General features: G+C 40.1%; 1 long non-coding RNA gene across 3 annotated transcripts in view; it reads right to left on the minus strand.

Annotated features, from left to right (window-relative positions):
• LOC137204766 (uncharacterized) overlaps positions 1–21,877 on the minus strand; it is a 399,567-nt gene that overhangs the window by 234,783 nt on the left and 142,907 nt on the right. For 2 of the 3 annotated variants that reach the window (XR_010933817.1, XR_010933818.1), the window contains exon 2: positions 919–1,023. This is a non-coding gene — a long non-coding RNA (uncharacterized lncRNA). Of the gene's footprint in view, positions 1–918; positions 1,024–1,151; positions 1,290–21,877 lie in introns of those variants that run through there. The other variant, XR_010933819.1, reaches the window with a different exon arrangement.

A 21,877-nucleotide genomic window follows, 5' to 3' on the forward strand; every position in this document is an offset into this window, starting at 1 on the left:
AGAGAACAGAATAAATATTCTGTGTTCTATAGCTTTGGTGTATTTTTATAAAATGTCTCATTTTTTTTAGAGCAAAGAGAGAAGACATTTAAAATTCATAACCCTTTAGATTTGTCTGTTGAGAAGACACTTCCAGACAAACCCGAAAGGATCATTCATATTCTACCTGCAGTTCCTTCCAACACACATTTAGGCTCATTATTCAAACCAGGAAAGGATTACCAAGTTAGTTTTCTCTTTTCCAAGCTATGCAAAACAGTTTCAATAATCTAATACAATTCATATATATATATATATCCCCTACTGTTTTTATCAAAGAATTTCATCCAGGTTTGTCACCCTACCTCCAGCTGTGCCTGAGTATCACTAGAGTTCAGTCTCTCCAAACAATTCTCCAGTCCTCTGGCAGGTGTGGAAAGGGCTTCATCTGACTTCAGGGAGTGGGGCAGGAGTCCAGGGTCCTAGCTGTCTCTTTTAGACACTTCCAACCAATCAAGATCCTCTCCTCACCACAGAGGAAGTGTCTGGTACCTGCCTTCCACCCTGCTCCTATCCCATGTGCCTCTTATTGGAAGTAGACATTAGACACATCCCACATTTGTGTACAAACACAAATTCCTATGACCAATTAATTTCCAAAAGGGTTTCCCCCCAGATTTCTAGGCACAGATGCAAAAGGGCTATATTTACCGACAGACACTTATAAAAGACTAACTTTTTGTACCAAGGGGAAAGGCGCTTGTTTTGTCTCTTACAGACACACAGAGATGTGACAGCCTCAGTTTTTATAACTTCAGCCAACATCAAGAGCAAATATAGATCCATGGAAGTCCATTATGCTATTGATATTTTACCTTTGAAATTGTCACAGACCTTTAGATACTTCCACACACTTTTCAAAGGCTCTCCCAAACTAACCTTAGCTTTCGGTCTCTAAACTGGAAGACAGCAGGCCACCCAGGTCCTCCAGGCTCTCACCCTACACACAGCTTCCGGCAGCCAGACCAGATCGTTTGCAGAGCTCTGTTTAAAAACAAACAAACAAAAAAAACCAGCCTTTTAATCATTTAGTCAATTTTCACCCAGCATTCATGATTTATAGGAACAGATTCTTTTCGTTTCTAATTTTAAAATGAGAAAGACGTTTTAACCAGAGCAGGTCGGTGGCCATCAGACTTTGGCACATGAGCTCAGAAATGGAGCACACTTGCCGCTCTCTCATTAAACTTGAGGGTCAGTAATAACAGCATCAGAACATGAAAGTCACAGAGACACAAAAGATATTAAAGTTACACTGATTGTGACATTCCTTGATCCAGGAGCTATTTCTTCATTATCTTGCATGCTTTGAAGGTGAATACACATTTTTTTTTCTCTTGAGACCAAGACAAATAGCAAAGATGATTTTATCAGTAGTCAGAAAGGCAAATATTCAACAGCACAGGAAATACCTTATTAACCCCACAGTTGAGACAGACTATTGTTCTGACTAAATCAAGTCTAGTGACCCTGTGAGAAAGAGATGGGTGACCCAAATGCCAGGAAATAAGAGAACACTCAATAAAAACAAACAGACAAAAAGGTCATATGTAAGGAGTCATCTAGATTGCTGTTATCTCCTACCCAAAGAGAAGAGATGCCCTGTCTTTGATAGTAAACTTAAAACACAAAGATTAAAAATATATTCCAGTGTTTCCTCCAAGAATGAAGGCAATAGAAGAGTTGTCTTAAAAACAAAACTAGATTAAATCTATAATCAGAGGAAGTAAAGGTAAAATATTTATTGCCAGATAGTAAGATTCACCTAGAGAACTGAAAAGAGCAAATCTGTGTTCTTGGGGCCCAAGAGATGCACATCTCAGACAACACAGTGTCATTGACTCCCACAGTTGAATAGAGTTGGGTGATTTTATTGGGACCTATAACTCTCCCATAGATCCATGGAATATCTATGGTAACTGTGCAAGAAAAACTCAGAAACAAAAGGTCAGCATTTAAAAAGTAATTTTATTTGAAATTTTACATGTTATATTTCAGAAGAACTGGGCTCTCAATAATGGATATAGCAAATATTTAAGGAAAAATCCTCAAGGTTTCATTTGTCTGTTTAAAATTCTCAGTGGTGGAAAATAACGGTTACGCCACACAATTGTTGTATCTGCCAGGATCTTACTTCTCTGTCAATATAGCATTTAGTTAGGGAGGGATCAACTTACAGGAAATCTATCTTGCAGACTACAGGAAACATGGTGTTTGTGGTTGCGTGTGTGTGTGTGTGTGTGTGTGTGTGTGTGTGTGTGTGTGTGTAGTATGTGTACACATGCACTTTATGTTTGAGTGGGTTTCCGTGTGCTTAGATAAAATGGCAAGAGGGTAAGGTACCTGTTTTACTGCCTCACATTTCTATGACCTAGTTGTACTTCCTGTTTAAAGTACATCACATGTAAGGCCTCGCATCATAGCTAATACTTTACAGAGGTTTATTTGAAAGCCAATTATGTATTAAGAACTATCCTAAGTATTGGAAATATAGTCGTTAAGACGATTTTAAAAGCCCCCGCCCTCATCTTTGAAAATTGAGACTAGCTTTACTCATTCTAACATCCCTCAGAGCACCTCACTCAGTACTTCACGTATACATAATATATGCCATAGAAATTATTGTTAAATTGAATTGAGTTTTTATTAGAAGTTGACTTCTAAATGAAGTTTTATTGTAGTAATGCTATTGTAAATGGGTATCTGGGTCCAATTATTGTTTCAATCAAATGTGAATTGATTAAAACATTATTTTTCACAAACACACAATACACCAGCACTGAGACTAATGTTGGTTAGAAGGAATCACCAAAATTGTTGGTTAGATACTAAAACATTAATACCTAGTGATAGCTGTTTTAATCTTAAGCTCAACTATTTCCATTTCTGAGTCATTACAATTAAAAATCCTCTTTTATTTATACATAGATACTTGAATTCTGCCTTTTAAATTAAAGATAAATTGTTGAAGGCCTCCCATATCGTGTGAGTCAGTAAGACTTTTTTTTTCATCCAAAGCCGGTTCACAAGAGTACACAGGTTTTTTTCCTCAATCATTAATATTGACAGATCCCTTCCCAAATCAGTAAAAATTTGCCAAGCTGTGGGCAACTCCAAGGCAGAGCCTCTCTCTTCAAAATGTTCAGTACAACACCTGACACAGGGTAAAGTCTCACCCAGTGATTGTTAGATTGGACCACATTTATTGCTTTTGACTAGGAACCCTGTCATCACACAACACTACAACTGATTTCCTTTGACATTTTTTTTCTCTAGAATCTAACTTCATTCTGTCTAACTTTGAAGATGATTTGGGAACTCAAAAATGTAGCATATTTTACGTTACCCACGTAGACTAAAAATTAAACATTTTCTTAAGTATAGGAAAAATTCTTGAACACTTATGACTTTTAAAAGTAAGTCAAGGACTTCCCTGGTGGCGCAGTGGTTAAGAATCTGCCTGCCAGTGCAGGGGACATGGGTTCGAGCCCAGGTCCAGGAAGATCCCACATGCCGCAGAGCAACTAAGCCCATGTGCCACAACTACTGAGCCTGTGTTCTAGAGCATGCGAGCCACAACTACTGAGCCCGCACACCCAGAGGCCTTGCTCAACAAGAGAAGCCCCCACAATGAGAAGTTCACGCACCACAACAAAGATTAGCCCCTGCTCGCCGCAACTAGAGAAAGCCCACGTGCCTCAACGAAGACCCAACACAGCGAAAAATACATAAATATTTTAAAAATAACTATAAAAGTAAGTAAGTCAAAAGTAGTTTTAGTTTTGTGATTTTGGTCTCCTAGATTATATTAGATGCCTCAGATATTTTCTTTTTCTTTTTAATTGAGGGACAAACTCAGAATCTTTATAATGATTCATTTATTCTGTTTTATATTGCAAGCAACAAAACATTATTTTTGTTCCTCCTAGACACAAAACCATACTTTAGGCAGGAAAAAGCACCTCTAGCCTAAAAATGTCTTGCACCAGCACTTCTTTGTAAAGGAGGGTCACACTAAATATATATAGTGGGACAAACGTCCATGTGTTCGGATGTGCAAAAAGCAATATTTCTATATATTTCTGTAGTAACATAATTTCCTTCAAGCCCCCCCCAATTCCATCTGATGAGAGAGAATACAATCTTAGTCAACTCTGCTGAAGTTAGACGTTTCCATTAAAATTCAATAAAATTTAGTTAGAAAGTCAATATAGGACTTTTCTATCACCATTTTTCTCCCCCATTTAGTATCTTCTAAGTTCCTGGGGCAGCGATGACCTAGTGTCATGGCATGAGGATGAGACATTTGTCCATCTTGGACTCTGTGTCCAGGCTCGATCCTCTGTACATGCTGAATTCACTGTCCTGGGAACAGGAACCACAGTTCAGGCAGGATTATCAGTGCCGGCTGGATTCACTTTCCATACCAGTTCCCTGTGGCCCTTAGGTATGGTCATTTCTTCTCTACACTGGCATCTACACAAGCATCCATACTCTCAGGAAGACTCCAGCTACATCTTCCACTTAATTTCCATCAAAAGCATCATTTGTCACAACTCTAGACCACTCTGGGTGGGCCAGCTCTCTTTCTCAGCCTGGAGTGGCAGGAACCCTGATGGAGTGGTCTTGGGTGCCCTCCGTTCCTCATACTGAGACTCTGTATCTGCTATTCACATAGACTGTCTCTAGTCACTGGCCCTACAACAGGGTAGGGGTGGGAGTTCCAGTGCAGTGCTTTCCAGATAAGAAGACAAACCTCTCTTCTGCTCTCAGATTCCCAGACCTATGTATGGCTGTATTGCTAATCTGAGAGGGGAGGGGCAAGAAACAAGGCCCCTTTTCAGAAACCTTCAATAGCCTCTATGTATTTTGCTTACATTTCCAACAATTTTTGCCTTCTCCCTACCTTTCAGAATACTTATATAGTCTGAGAGAGAGAGAGAATACTTATTGTTTAGGACAAATAAATTGACCTGAGAGCTCTGCTTTTGAAATCAAAATTCAAGTTCTTAAATCTCAAAATTATTCTCTGTCTTGGCCTTCAGAAGAACTTTTAAAAAAACCCACAAATCTAATTTTTTTCTCCTTCTGCTCTTCCATAGTATCAACCTACCCTGAGGACAGCAATCCTAGAATGTTCCAGCTACCCAGACTGTGGGAAAGTTGAGATGTGTGCATATTTCAGGGTCCGGGCTATAAAAAGAAGCAAAATTAGTTTTTTCAAATACAGGATGTTTAATACTAGCAATGAATTTGGAAGGTGTTGGAAAGCTAGTAGAACAAAAATTGGACTTTGAGATAACCCTAGAAGGCAGCCATCACCCCTAGGGCTTAGAGAACAAAAAGGAAAAGATGGATGTTACCAGATCCTAGGACCTCAGATGAAGCGCTGCCATGGAGTTGGAGTTATGACAGTGAAGGGGTGCTCTCAGCTGGTGCACAGACCTCTGGGCAGCGGTGGGCCCACATGGTTGGTACTCGGACCCCTGAGGGGACACTGCAGTCTGGTGCTTGGACTCCTGAGAAGGTACTGCAATGGCTGGCTCTCAAACCTCTGAGGAAGGCACTGCTCATCTGATCTTGGATTCCTGAGTCAGTTCCTTGAACGACTGGTGCTCAGATCTCTGAGAGGGCAGCGCCCATCTAATCTTGGACTTTTCAGGGGTTATGCATGCTTCCCAGTGGCACTCAAAGCTCTGAACTGAGGTCTCTTGAGGGCCATGTTCCAGTACTCAGAAGAGGTACTGCACAGCTCGTGCTTAGACTTCTGAGGAGGAGGCCTTGCAGCTGCTGTTTGGCAAACCAAAAAATGCAGGAGCTGGAAGCATCTGCTGCTCCTGTATCTCCTTCTGCTGAAAGGATGCTTACAGGACCTGGGAACAGGATGAGTGTCCCTTCTCCCTTTCTCCTGCTTTCCAGTCTCCTGCTAGTTCCTCCCTTTGGATTGCAAAGGTATCTTGAAAATGTAGTTTGCAGACTCTTAGACTGACAACATAGAACCAAGTATAGACGGGTGGGCATGAGTTAAGAAACAATAGGTTGGTAGCTAGTACAACACAAAAAAAGATGTGTCCATGGAGGGAAGGATAAAAAGAATACTTCAAAGTGTTGTGAAGGAGATACTTTTCAAGCAAACAGTCGTACTGCAAAAGTACCTGGACCAGGCATGAGTTTCCCCATCTGCTTTCTATCAAACAAGTTTATAATTCATTTTTTTAACATCTTTATTGGAGTCTAATTGCTTCACAATGGTGTGTTAGTTTCTGCTTTATAACAAAGTGAATCAGCCATATATATATATATATATATATATCCCCATATCTCCTCCCTCTTGCTTCTCCCTCCCACCCTCCCTATCCCACCCCTCTAGGTGGTCACAAAGCACTGAGCTGATCTCCCTGTGCCATGCGGCTGCTTCCCACTAGCTATCTATTTCACATTTGGTGGTGTATATATGTCCATGCCACTCTCTCACTTTGTCCCAGCTTACCCTTCCCCCTCCCCGTGTCCTCAAGTTCATTCTCATTTTTATTTTTTATTAACAAAAGGTTAGAATTTACTGTCGCATGAGATTAGAGAACTAAAACTTGGCTCTGCAACACTAAGAAGGCACCCTAATGAAATGAGACTTTTAGGACAGGTATTGATACATTTTGCTAGAGAAACAAGGGAAGAAAAATAGCCTCTGCCCACTTGAGCAAAGCCTGCAGTGGAAGACCTCAGGAGTTTGGATCTGTATCATCTGCACCACCACTCAGCACAATCAGAAGAGGTAGGGTGGGGTCAAGTTCACCATCAGTTCAACTTGTATCTGTGGTTCCCTGGCCCTGACCAATCCAATACAGACTCTTCACTTCTGATCACAGACTTTGAGTTTGTCTATGGCTCTTCTCAAGCCCCTGCCCTAGCTCCATCTCCCGATTTGGGCTTTCATTGTCCCTCCTTTGGTCTTTGTGATAGTTAATTTTATGTGTCAACTCTGCTAGGCTATGGTGCCCAGTTGTTTGGTCAAATACTAATCTAGATATTACTGTGAAAATGTTTTACCTGTTTTTATTGAAGTATGATTAACAATAATTAATATAAGTATATTATATCAGGTTCAGGTATACGACATAGTAATTCACTATTTATACACATTTATAAGATGATCACCAAAGTAAGTCTAGTCACCCTGTCACCATTTAAAGTTATTACAATACCATTGACTCTACTCCCCATGACACATCCCCATGACATTTATAACTAGAAGTTTGTACCTCTTAATTCCCTTCACCTATTTCACTCATCCCCGCCAGCCTCATCTTCTCTGGCAACCACTAGTTTCTCCTCTGGATCTGTGAATCTGTTTCTGTTTTTATTTTGGAAGGTTGTGTTTTCATTTTTATTTGTCTCTGGGTATTTTTTTTTTATTTCTTCTTCTTTGATTTCTTCATTGACCCACTGTTGTTTGGTAGCATGTTGTTTATTCACCATGTGTTTGTGTTATTTCCAGTTTTCTTCTTGTAGTTGATTTCTAGTCTCACAGCATTGTAGTCTGAAAATATGCTTGATATGATTTTAATCTTAAATTTACTGAAACTTGTTTTGTGTCCTAACATGCCATCTATTCAGGAGGATGTTCCACGTGCACTTAAAAAAAATGTGTGTTCTGCTGTCTTGGGATGAAATGTTCTGTAGATATCTATTAAGTTCATCTGATCTAATATGTTGTTTAAGGCTAGTGTTCCCATATTGATTTTCTGTCTGAATGATCTACCCATTGCCGTAAGTGGGGTATTAAAGTTCCTTAGTATTATTGTATTACTGTCAATTTCTCCCTTTTGTTCTGTTAAATATAAATATGCTTTATCTATATTTAGTTGTACTATGTTGGGTGCATAAGTACTTATAAGTGTTATTTTGTTTGATTGACTCTTTTATCATTATGTAATATCTTTCTTTGTCTCTTGTTATAGCCTTTGCTTTTAAGTCTATTTTGTCTGATATAAATATTGCCACCCTAGCTTTTTTGTTTCCATTTGCATGAAGTATCCTTTTTCATCCTTCACTTTTAGTCTCTGTATCTTCAGATCTGAAATGAGTCTCTTGTAGGCAGTATACAGATGGGTCTTGTATTTTTATCTGTTCAACCACCTTACGCCTTTTGATTAGAGCATTTAAACTACTTACACTTAAATGGTACCTATTGCCATTTTGTTCATTGTTTTCTTGGTTTTTTGTAGTTCTTCACTGTTCTTTCTTTTTCTCTTGCTCTCTTTTTATTTTGTGTAGGCTTTAACTAATTACTGTAGTTATAGTTGATTTTACTACCTTTGTCTTTTAACCTTCACACTAGTTTTGTAAGTGGTTGATCACTACCTTTACTATATGTTTGCTTTACCAGTGATATTTTCTTATTTCCATATATTTTTTTTGATTTCTAGTTAGGCTTTTTCTTTTCCAATTAAAGAAGTCCCTTTAACATTTCTTGTGTGGCTGGTTTAGGTGTTATGAACTCCTTCAGCTTTTGTTTGTCTGGGAAATTCTTTCTCTCTCCTTCAATTCTGTATGCTAACCTTGCCAGGTATTCTTGCCTGTAAGTTTTTTCCTTTCAGCACTTTGACTATATAGTGCCACTCCCTTCTGGCCTCTAAAGTTTCTCCGGAAGAATAAGCTGATAGTCTTACGGTGGCTCCCTTGAACATAACTAGTTGTTTCTCTCTTGCCTTTAAGGTTGTTTCTTTAACTTTTGACATTTAAATCATAATATATCTTGGTGTGGATCTTTTTGGGTTCTTTGATGGGGGGGCACTCTCTATGCTTCCTGGACTTGAATACCTGTTTCCTTCACCAGGTTAGGGAAGTTTTCAGGCATTATTTCTTCAAATAAGCTTTCTATCCCTTTCACTCTCTCTTTTCCTTTTGGGATGCCTATAGTGCAGATGTTAACATGCTTGATGTTGTCCCAGAGATCCCTTAAACTACTCTCTCTCTCTCTCTCTCTCTCTTCTTGATACATTCTTCTGCATCCTCCCTAAGGGGTGAGGGGTTTGAGTCCCATGTTGGGCTTCTCAGCTTCTTCTGCATCATCTAATCTGCTGTAATTCCATCTAGTGTATTTTTCATTTCAGTTATTGTAGTCTTCAGCTCTGGTTCTTTTTTATATTTTCTCTTTGTTGAAGTTCTCTCTGTGTTCATTTATTCATCTCCAAGTTCAGTGAGCATCATTCTGGCCATTACTTTAAACTCTTTATTAGGTAGATTACTTATCTCTGTATCACTGAGATCTTTTTCTGAGGTTTTGTCTTATTCTTTCATTTGGAATATATTTCTCTGTCTCTTCATTTTGCCTAACTCTCTGTGTTTGTATCGATGTATTAGGTAGGTAAGCTATGTATCCTGGTCTTGAAGGAGTGGCCTTATGTGGAAGGTTTCCTGTGGGACCTAGAAGAGCAGTCCCTCCTGGTCACCAGAGCCAGATGCTTCAAGGGTATCCCCTGTATGGGCTGCATGTGCCCTCCTTTTGTGGTGGTGCCACCGTTGTTGTGAGCACACGGGTGGGAAGGACTGGCTCCTAGCCTGACTGTCTCCAAGGCCCTGCAGGAATGGCTGTGGACATGCTGGTGGGCAGGGCTGGCCCTCCCGGGTCAGATCCACTTTGTGGGGGAAGGGGTACTTGTCAGTGCCAAGGCCGCCTACCAGGTGTGGTAAGGTGGGAGCTGCTTTGGGAGGCACTGATCTCAGCTAAGGCCACCTGCTGGGTATGGCAAGGGGGAGTCACTTTGGGGGAATTTTCAAAGCCAGACATTATGGGGGTTCATCCTCCCATTGCAGTTCTCCAGAGCTGAGAAGCCCAACATGGGACTCAAACCCCTCACCCCTTAGGGAGGACCTCTGTGTTTGTGATATTCCCTCCCCCTTGTGGGTCACCACGCTGGGGGTGAGGGTCCTGACTAGACCATATTTCTGCCCCTTCTACCTACCGCGATAGTGGTTTTTTTCTTTACATCTTTTGTCGTAGAAGAGCAGCTCTGCTAGTCTTCAGCTTGTTCTCAGAGACAACTGTTCTACATGTATTTGTAGTTTTGGTGTGTTCATGGGAGGAGGTGAGCTCAGGGTCTTCCTACTCTGCCATCTTCATCCTCCCTCCTGAAAGTATGTTTTAGATGCGATTAACATTTATAATCCGTAGACTTTGAGTAAAGCAGATTACCCTTCCATAATGTGGGTGGGCTTCATCCAATCAGTTGAACGCCTTAAGAGCAAAAACTGTGGTTTCTTGAAGAAGAAGGTATTCTGCCTCAAGACTGCAACATAAAAATCCTGCTTAAGGGACTTTCCTGGTGGCGCAGTGGTTAAGAATCTGCCTGCCAATGCAGGGGACACGGGTTCGAGCCCTAGTCTGGGAAGATCCCACATGCCACGGAGCAACTAAGCCCGTGCACCACAACTACTGAGCCTGCACTCTAGAGCCCGCAAGCCACAACTACTGAGCCCACAAGCCACAACTACTGAAGCCCACATGCCACAACTACTGAAGTCCATGTGCCTAGAGCCTGTGCTCCACAACAACAGAAGCCACCACAATGAGAAGCCTGCGCGCTGCAACGAAGAGTAGTCCCTGCTCACCACACCTAGAGAAAGCCCATGTGCAGTAATGAAGACCCAACTCAGCCAAAAAACTACAAAAAACACACGCGTGTGTGCGCACACACACACACACACACAAAGTCCTGCTTGAGTTTCCAGGCTGCTGCCTTGTGGAATTTAAACTCAAGACTGAAGCATCAACTTTTCCCTAAGTCTCCAACCTGCCAGCCTGCCTTACAAATTTCAGGCTTGCCAGCCGCGCAATTGTGTGAGCCAATCCCTTAAAATAAATCTCTCTCTGCATATATATATGTATATGTGTGTGTATTCTATTGGTTCTATTTCTCTAGAGAAACCCAACCCATAGACCCCTCACACCCCCCTACCCTCCCCCAATATTAATTTAAGCCATCACTGGTTACTGCTGTTTTGGGCTTCCAAGTCTAGTTGTGAGCACAACTTTTGAAATACCCATTGTTGGGTTCTAAGTACATTCCTGACCTGCTCTACAGACTCCCCAAACACTTTCAAGGTCTCCAGCAGCCCCAACAAGCGTCCTGTCCTCCTGAGTGACTGGGAATGGAAAATCATTTACTATTGTCTGCTGCCTCCTCATCACCATGGTATGGCATGCCTACGGCCCTCACGTTCTGGCTGCAATTATTCATTTGGTCCTGACAGCCTCTCATGTGGTACACACTGAGCAGCTGGAGCCCCAGAGGTCTGCTGGAAAAGTAAGTGGAGATGTTGACAAGAGGGGGCTGAGGACTTACACAGAAACCAGGCAGAGTGAGGGGCATCACCATGAGCTTCACCTACTACCCCACCATGTCTAGGGGGAAATCTAGGGATATCTGTCATGAAGGAAAGAACTGTGGCTTTGTACATATATTTTAACATGACTTAAAAAATGAAAGATTAAGTACTGTTCAAATGATGAAGTATCCAACCGCTAAATTGTTTTTCAATTTTCCCTAGAAAGGAAAACAAGACTTGGGTATTTTCAGACTGATTATAAAGGTTTTGCTATGGATTTTATTGAAGTGTATGTGTCTGGCTGCTTTTTTGTGGCTAAAAGCCATGCTCATCCAAACTACTGATATCTTTCTGTCACTCTAATTGCTCCACAATCCACTTTGAGGAGCTCTTAACAGCTTTCCCTTCTATTTTGAAGTACTGCCGAGAGTTGAGACTAATGTTCAAGCAAGTAGCCTTCTCTACAAGCATCTCAGTGCACAAATTGTGAAAGCGAAATATTTACTGAACATCCTCTCTCTGAGACCAGTGAAGACGTTTGATGAAACAGATCTAATGATCTTTTATCTGTCCTTATTCTATTTGACCTCCACCATTCATTTTAAAAAACATTTACTAAGCCTTACTGGGTATCCAGCTCTATCTAGGCCCTAGGGACAAAGAAATCAACAAGACATGGTTTCTGCTCCCCAGTGAAGTGAAAGAAAGAGGGAGGGATAATACCAAAATATGTGTGATGGGTCCACAAACACATGTGAATTAAATGGAAAAGTAAGTGGGGATGTTGAAGTATGTGTGAAGGAGCATAGAAAAAGGCCACAGTATCTGGGCTGGGATTTCAATGGATGGCTTCCTGGAGGGGGCAGCAGGAACTAACTCATAAAGCGTCAGTAGGAGTTAGCTCGTTGAATGGGGGAGAGAAGGTGGCCCAGAGGAAGAAATCACTGGTGTAAAAGTAGCAAAGCATGAGACAGCAGGAGCATTCTAAGAACTGTCGGAAGATTGACTAGAGGAAAACAAGTGTGTGGGAAGTGGCCAGATGTGAGGCAGGACAAAATGGGGGTGGGGGTGGGGGCCCAAAGGAGTTTAAAGGTGCATTCTAAGAGCAATATGGAGATAGACTGCTGTGAAATGAGGGGGGAAAGCAGAAAGAGTCTTTAGAAATTTATTGGAACAGCCCACATGAGGAATGATGAGAGCCTGAACTAAGGAACTGGCTGAATCCTCCTGCTGTTAAATGACATGGCACATGCAAGAGAAGAAAACGGCAGCTGGTGGGTGGACCCAGTGTGTTGACTTTGAGGAGCTTACAGATCAACAAGACACAAGGTTCTGGCTAGAATATACATGTGGGAAATGAGTGTGCGATTAGCATTTAAAAGAATGAGTATGGTTAAAGTCTCCCGGTGTGCAGTAAGAGAGGAAAAGTAACCTCAAGATAGAACTTTTAGGAGTGACATTTCATAAAAGACAAACGGTAATAAGCTTGAAAAATAGTGGAGCGGCCAAGAGGAGGAAATCCAAGAGACAGCAGCATCAAAGAAACTTTAAAACTGTGGACTACCTAGTGCAGGATCAGAGCAAAGGCTGATAGAACATGGGAAATAGAGGTAATGTTACAACTAGGCTTTGTTCTTTGCCTTCCTGAGCAAACCATATTTCACATTGGGCATCCATCTGCCTACGGGAGGATTAAATTTGTTACATAAGAAATGCAGAGAAAGAAAAAAGATACAGCAGAAACTAACACAACATTGTAAATCAACTATACTCCGATAAAAATTTAAAAATAAAAAAGAAGAAAGGACACAAAATAGGTCAGTTTTTTATACCCTATGTACAAATTGGATATGCAGCAAGACAATAAAACTTGCTCACCAGGATGTTATCTGAGGAAAAAATAGGCTGAAGGACTTAGAATACGGGGTTTACTAATGTGGAGGGCTGTTCCCTAGCCCTACCAACAGCCAGGACAGAGAAGGAAAGATATAATAAAGAAGAAATAGAAGAGACATCTGGCTGTTTCTGGCCTGCAGGGAGAAAAGAGAGACAGAGATTGGAAGCTGTCAAACTTGTGTGTCCTCATTTCCCCTCCCTAGACTTCGGGGGAATGTGTGTCATACAAGTGAAGATAAAAATCAATGATAGTGAATTGTTTCAGCCACTATGGAGAACAGTATGGAGGTTCCTTAAAAAACTACAAATAGAACTACCATATGACCCAGCAATCCCACTACTGGGCATATACCCTGAGAAAACCAAAATTCAAAAAGAGTCATGTACCAAAATGTTCATTGCAGCTCTATTTACAATAGCCCGGAGATGGAAACAACCTAAGTGCCCATCATCGGATGAATGCATAAAGAAGATGTGGCACATATATACAATGGAATATTACTCAGCCATAAGAAGAAACGAAATTGAGCTACTTGTAATGAGGTGGATAGACCTAGAGTCTGTCATACAGAGTGAAGTAAGTCAGAAAGAAAAAGACAAATACCGTATGCTAACACGTATATATGGAATTTAAGGGAAAAAAATGGCATGAAGAACCTAGGAGTAAGATGGGAATAAAGACACAGACCTACTGGAGAACGGACTTGAGGATATGGGGAGGGGGAAGGGTGAGCTGTGACAGGGCGAGAGAGAGTCATGGACATATACACACTAACAAACGTAAGGTAGATAGCTAGTGCGGAGCAGCCGCATGGCACAGGGATATCGGCTCGGTGCTTTGTGACCGCCTGGAGGGATGGGATAGGGAGGGTGGGAGGGAGGGAGACGCAAGAGGGAAGAGATATGGGAACATATGTATATGTATGACTGATTCACTTTGTTATAAAGCAGAAACTAACACACCATTGTAAAGCAATTATACCCCAATAAAGATGTTAAAAAAAAAAAATCAATGATAACGAGGACTTCCCTGGTGGCACAGTGGTTAAGACTCTGCACTCCCAATGCAGGGGGCCCGGGTTCGATCCCTGGTCTGGGAACTAGATCCCACATGCATGCCGTAACTAAGAGTTCACATACCACAACTAAGGAGTCCGCGAGCTACAACTAAGGAGCCAGTGAGCCGTGACTAAGGAGCCCGCCTGCCACAACTAAGACCGAGTGCAACCAAATAAATAAATAAATATTTTTTTAAAAAATCAATGATAACAACATAGACTATAGCCACCCACTCATTTCCTCATAGAAGACTCCGGGAAAAGAGCACCTTTCAAGTTGCCCCCTCCCCCCCACAAAGACAATAACCTGGGATGCAGCCACATCTATGGGGTTGTGCAGTGTGTGCATAAAGAGGGAGGTTCCAGGTCGAGCTTCTCAAACCTCCCCAGTTCCTGCGCTTGTGTAGCTGAGGGACAGTGGGCCCACCAAGGGGCCTGTTGGGCAGAGCAAGGTGACCTCGTGGAGGAAGCTTCGTAGGCAGTGGGGAAGCAGGTTGGACAAAGGCCACAGCAGTCACTTGGGAACAGACTGAGGGCTAAGTCAGCCCGGACACTGACAGATGCTTGCAAAGAGAACAAATAAAGTGACATGAGTTGTAGACTGTCTATCAAAGGGCCAGCAGCACCCGTTCAGCCAAGAGACGTTGTCCCTGAGACCAGCAGATAACTGTGAGCATACCTCCCAGGATCAGCATGGGCCAGGGAGCCCCTTCCCCGACACACCCGGATGCCTCCTTAGGGAAAGAAGCAGGAGCTGGAGAAAGGCATGTGAGAGACTGAGTGAATATCTGTCCCAGAGAAAAAACCAAATTGATGATATCCTGGCCTTGTTTATCCAGATGATACATTCAGTCAATCTCTTTTCCCGCTACGCCATAGCGAATATTCAACAAAAAGATGAGAGTCATTGTAGGTAACATAAAGCATTTTTTTCTTCACGTTAGAGTGTAAGGACAATTTGCAACCTTGCAATATAGGAAAAAAAATGGGGAATGACATTTTCCAAAGTAGTTTCCACTGAACACTAATTCTTCAGACTGTTGACAGATATTACACAGGCACAAAAATAAATAAAAAATTAAAACCTAGGGTCATTTAAATTGGGCTGAAAAATAAACAGAAAGTATTTAATGCAAAGTCTTCTGAGAGTGTTTACTTTGCTTACAAAAATTCTGAATCTCCAGGAGAACAATATGGAATGCCCCATTTCCCATATATATGTCTGAGAACTTAATCTTCACAGACCATCTCTCTGAAGCACTTCTAGTTTTTAAAAACAGAGCTATCTCCACATATTTAGGACAGTGGGATCGTGAGCCCGTTAGTCCACTGTCTTCCCCTCTACTATGGTTCATCAGATGGCAACTTGAAATATTGCTAAACAGGAAAGAAAGTACAGGGCTAGCCCTGAGCAACATTTTTGAAGCAGAAGAAACTAACATTTGTTGAGCACAGAATTCCACCTTCCTCCACCCTGGACACGTTTCTTCTCCCTCTTTTCCTCCTAATAAAAGTCTCAGACTTTTTTTGTATATTCTAAACTACATTGATCATTTATGGACCATGATAGCAGACCAACCACACAAGTTCCTTTCTCTTTCTCACAAGAATCAGTAGCAGAATGGGTAAGAGTCTGGAGCCAGACTGCCTGGGTTTGTTTGAATTCTGCCTCAATACTTTCTAACTGCGTGATGATCTTAGGAAAGTTACTTAACCTCCCTGACCCCAGTGTCATTATCTGCAAAGTAGATTGAATAACAGTACCTACCTATTGTACCAAAAGCAGTTATTTCCTATGTATATGTATATCTATTAAATGCCCTAACAATTCAGGACATTGTACACACTACATGTATTTTAGCTGTTTTTCCGCTTGCCAAAGTATTAGCAAAGGAATAAAAAAGGGCTGAACTCACAATGACAAAGAGAATAAGAAGAGCCATCAATCAGGTGATTTCAGTAAGTATACAGAAGACACAAACCAGATAAAGGAACACTACAGACAGAGCAGAGCAGAGGAACCCACAACCTAGCAACATGATTGGCAAAAGTTTTCTGTAAAAGCCAGATAGTAAATATTTTAGATCTTGTGAGCCAAGAAGCAAAATTGAGGATGCTATGTAATTTCTGTTGCAAATAAATACTCAATTCTGTCCCTGCAGAATGGAAGCAGCCACAGACAACACACACATGATCGAGCAAGGCTAGGTTCCAACTGAATTTTATTTACAGACACTGAAACTTTATTTGACATAATTTTCACATTTCATAAAATATTATTATATTTTAATCTAATTTTGTTGTGGTAAGAATACTTAACATGTGATCAACCCTCAACAGATCTTTAAATGTACATTATTGTTTACGGGTACAAAATTGTACTACAGAGCTTATTCATCCAGCTTAACTGAAACTTTACGCCCATTGATTACTCACTCCCAATTTCTCCTCCATCCCAGCCCCCGGCAACCATCATTCCACTCTTTAATTCTATGAATTTAACTATTTTAGATTCCGATTATAAGTGGAATCATGCAGTATGTGTCTTTCCTTGACTGGCTTATATTACTTACCAAAATGTCCTCAAAGGTTCATCCATACTGTCACATATTGTAGAATTTTCTCTTTCTTTTAAGGCTACATAGTATTCCATTGTGTGTATATACCACTTTTCTTTATCCATTAATCTGTCAATAGATATTTAGGTTGTTTCTGTATCTTGGCTATTGTGACTCATGCTGCACACATGGAAGTGCTAAGTATTATTCATCTGATAATTACCAAAATTCCATTTAAAGTAAAGACACTAAAATGTAAATTAAAATGTAAAAACATTTACATGAGATAGCCTAATCCACCAGATGGCAGACAGCAGAAGCAAGAAGAACTACAATCCTGCAGCCTGCAGAACAAAAACCACATTCACACAAAGATAGACAAGATGAAAAGGCAGAGGGCTATGTACCAGATGAAGGAACAAGATAAAACCCTAGAAAAACAATGAAATGAAGTGGAGATAGGAAACATTCCAGTAAAGAATTCAGAATGATAGTGAAGATGATCCAGGAACTCGGGAAAAGAATGGAGGCAAAGATAAAGGAGATGCAAGAAATGTTTAACAAAGACCTAGAAGAATTAAAGAACAAACAAACAGAGATGAACAATACAATAACTGAAATGAAAAATACACTAGAAGGAATCAACAGCAGAATAACTGAGGCAGAAGAATGGATAAGTGACTGGGAAGACAGAATGGTGGAATTCACTGCTGCAGAACAGAATAAAGAAAAAAGAATGAAAAGAAAGGAAGACAGCCTAAGAGACCTTTGGGCCAACATTAAATGCAACAACATTCACATTATAGGGGTCCCAGAAGGAGAAGAGAGAGAGAAGGGCCTGAGAAAATATGTGAAGGTATTATAGTCGAATTTCCCTAACATAGGAAAGGAAATAGCCACCCAAGTCCAGGAAGCGCAGAGAGTCCCATACAGGATAAACCCAAGGAGAAACACGCTGAGACACATAGTAATCAAATTGGAAAAAATTAAAGACAAAGAAAAATTACTGAAAGCAGCAAGAGAAAAACAAAAAATAACATACAAGGGAACTCTCATAAGGTTAACAGCTGATTTCTCAGCAGAAACTCTACAACACAGAAGGGAGTGGCATGACACATTTAAAGTGATGAAAAGGAAAAACCTACAACCAAGATTACTCTACCTGGCAAGGATCTCATTCAGATTCGATGGAGAAATCAAAAGCTTTACAGACAAGAAAAAGCTAAGAGAATTCAGCACCACCAAAGCAGCTCTACAACAAATGCTAAAGGAACTTCTGTAAGTGGGAAACACAAGAGAACAAAAGGACCTACAAAAACACCCAAAACTATTTAGAAAATGGTAATAGGAACACACGTATTGATAATTACCTTAAACGTGATTGGATTAAATGCTCCAACCAAAAGACACAGGCTCGCTGAATAGATACAAAAACAAGACGCATATATATGCTGTCTACAAGAGACCCACTTCAAACCTAGGGACACATACAGACTGAAAGTGAGGGGATGGAAAAAGATATTCCATGAAAAAGGAAATCAAAAGAAAGCTGGAGTAGCAATACTCATATCAGATAAAATAGACTTTAAAATAAACAATGTTACTAGAGACAAGGAAGGACACCACATAATGATCAAGGGATCAATCAAGCAGAAGGCATAACAATTATAAATATATATGCGGGCTTCCCTGGTGGCGCAGTGGTTGAGAGTCCACCTGCCGATGCAGGGGACACGGGTTCGTGCCTCGGTCCGGGAAGATCCCACATGCCGCAAAGCGGCTGGGTCCTGGAGCCATGGGCGCTGAGCCTGCACGTCCGGAGCCTGTGCTCCACAAAGGGAGAGGCCACAACAGTGAGAGGCCTGCATACCGCAAAAAAAAAAAAAAAATTTTATATATATATACACACCCAACATAGGAGCACCTCAATACATAAGGCAACTGCTAACAACTATAAAAGAGGAAATTGACAGTAACACAATAATAGTGGGGGACTTTAAACTTCATTTACAACAATGGACAGATCATCCAAACAGAAAATTCATAAGGAAACAGAAACTTTAAATGACATAATAGACCAGATAGATTTAATTGATATTTATAGGACATTCCATCCAAAAACAGCAGATTACACTTTCTGCTCAAGTGCGCATGGAACATTCGCCAGGATTGATCACATCTTGGGTCACATATCAAGCCTCAGTAAATTTAAGAAAATTGAAATCATATCAAGCATCTTTTCTGACCACAACACTCTGAGATTAGAAAACAACTGCAGGGAAAAAACGTAAAAAACACAAACACATGGAGGCTAAACAATACGTTACTAAATAACCAAGAGATCACTGAAGAAATCAAAGGGGAAATCAGAAAATACCTAGAGACAAATAACAATGAAAACATGACGATCCAAAACCTATGGGATACAGCAAAAGCAGTTCTAAGAGGGAAGTTTATAGCAATACAATCCTACCTCAAGAAACAACAAACATCTCAAATAAACAATCTAACCTTACACCTAAAAGAACTAGAGAAAGAAGAACAAATAAAACCCAAAGTTAGCAGAAGGAAAGACATCATAAAGATCAGAGCAGAAATAAATAAAATAGAAACAAAGAAAACAATAGCAAAGATCAATAAAATTAAAAGCTGGTTCTTTGAGAAGATAAACAAAATTGATAAACCACTAGCCAGACTCATCAAGATAAAAAGGGAGAAGACTCAAATCAACAGAATTAGAAATGAAAAAGGAGAAGTAACAACTGACACTGCAGAAATACAAAGCACCCTAAGAGACTACTACAAGCAACTCTATGCCAATAAAATGGACAACATGGAAGAAATGGACAAATTCTTAGATAGGTATAAGCTTCCAAGACTGAACCAGGAAGAAATAGAAAATATGAACAGACCAATCACAAGTAATGAAATTGAACCTGTGATTAAAAATCTTCCAAAAAACAAAAGTCCTGGACCATATGGCTTCACAGGTGAATTGTATCAAACATTTAGAGAAGAGCTAACACCCATCCTTCTCAAACTCTTCCAAAAAACTGCAGAGGAAGGAACACTCCCAAACTCATTCTATAAGGCCACCATCACCCTGATACCAAAACCAGACAAAGATACTACAAAAAAAGAAAATTACAGACCAATATCACTGATGCATATAGATGCAAAAATCCTCAACAAAATACTAGCAAATGGAATGCAACAACACATTAAAAGGATCATATACCATGATCAAGTGGGATTTATCCCAGGGATGCAAGGATTCTTCAATATAAGCAAATCAATCAATGTGATACACCATATTAACAAACTGAAGAAGAAAAACAAAGTGAGATGTGATCATCTCAACAGGTGCAGAAAAAGCTTTTGACAAAATTCAACACCCATTTATGATAAAAACTCTCCAGAAGATGGGTATAGAGGGAACCTACCTCAAAATAATAAAGGCCATATATGACAAACCCACAGCAAACACCATTCTCAATGGTGAAAAACTGAAAGCATTTCCTCTAAGATCAGGAACAAGAAAAGGATGTTCACTCTCACCACTATTATTCAACACAGTTTTGGAAGTCCTAGCCATGGAAATCAGAGAAGAAAAAGAAATAAAAGGACTACAAATTGGAAAAGAAGAAGTAAAACTGTCACTGTTTGCAGATGACATAATACTATACTTAAAGAATCCTAAAGATGCCACCAGAAAACTACTAGAGCTAATCAATGAATTTGGTAAAGTTGCAGGATACAAAATTAATGCACAGAAATCACTTGCATTACTATACACTAATGATGAAAAATATGAAAGAGAAACTAAGCAAACACTCCCATTTACCACTGCAACAAAAGGAATAAAATACCTAGCAATAAATCCACTTAGGGAGACAAAAGACCTGTATGCAGAAAACTATAAGACACTGATGAAAGAAATTAAAGATGATACCAACAGATGGAGAGATATACCATGTTCTTGGATTGGAAGAATCAATATTGTGAAAATGACTATACTACCCAAAGCAATCTACAGATTCAAGGTAATCCCTATCAAATTACCAATGACATTTTTTTCAGAACTAGAACAAAAAATCTTAAAATTTGTATGCAGATACAAAATACCCCAGATAGCCAAAGCCGTCTCGAGGGAAAACAACGGAGTTGGAGGAATCAGGCTCCCAAACTTCAGACTATACTACAAAGCTACAGTAATCAAGAAAATATGGTACTGGCACAAAGACAGAAATATAGATCAATGGAACAGGATAGAAAGTCCAGAGATAAACCTATGCACCTATGGTCAACTAATCTATGACAAAGGAGGCAAGGATATACAATGGAGAAAAGGCAGTCTCTTCAATAAGTGGTGCTGGGAGAACTGGACAGCTACATGTAAAAGAATGAAATTAGAACACTCCCTAACACCATACACAAAAATAAACTCAAAATGGATTAGACACCTACATGTAAGATCGGAAACTATAAAGCTCTTAGAGGAAAACATAGAAAGAACACTTTTTGACCTAAATCACAGCAAGATCTTCTTTGATCCACCTCCTAGAGAAATGGAAATAAAAACAAAAATAAACAAATGGGACCTAATGAAACTTAAAAGCTTTTGCACAGCAAAGGAAACCATAAACAAGATGAAAAGACAACCCTCAGAATGGGAGAAAATATTTGCAAACAAATCAACAAACAAAGGATTAATCTCCAAAATATATAAACAGATCATGCAGCTCAATATTAAAAAACAAACAACCCAATCCAAAAATGGGCAGAAGACCTAAATAGACATTTCTCCAAAGAAGACATACAGATGGCCAAGAAGCACATGAAAAGCTGCTCAACATCACTAATTATTAGAGAAATGCAAATCAAAACTACAATGAGGTATCACCTCACACCAGTTAGAATGGGCTGGAATAGGCATCATCAGAAAATCTACAAACAACAGATGCTGGAGAAGGTGTGGAGAAAAGGGAACCCTGTTAC

Source organism: Pseudorca crassidens, chromosome 13 (assembly GCF_039906515.1).
Source record: "Pseudorca crassidens isolate mPseCra1 chromosome 13, mPseCra1.hap1, whole genome shotgun sequence".
NCBI lineage: Eukaryota > Metazoa > Chordata > Mammalia > Artiodactyla > Delphinidae > Pseudorca > Pseudorca crassidens.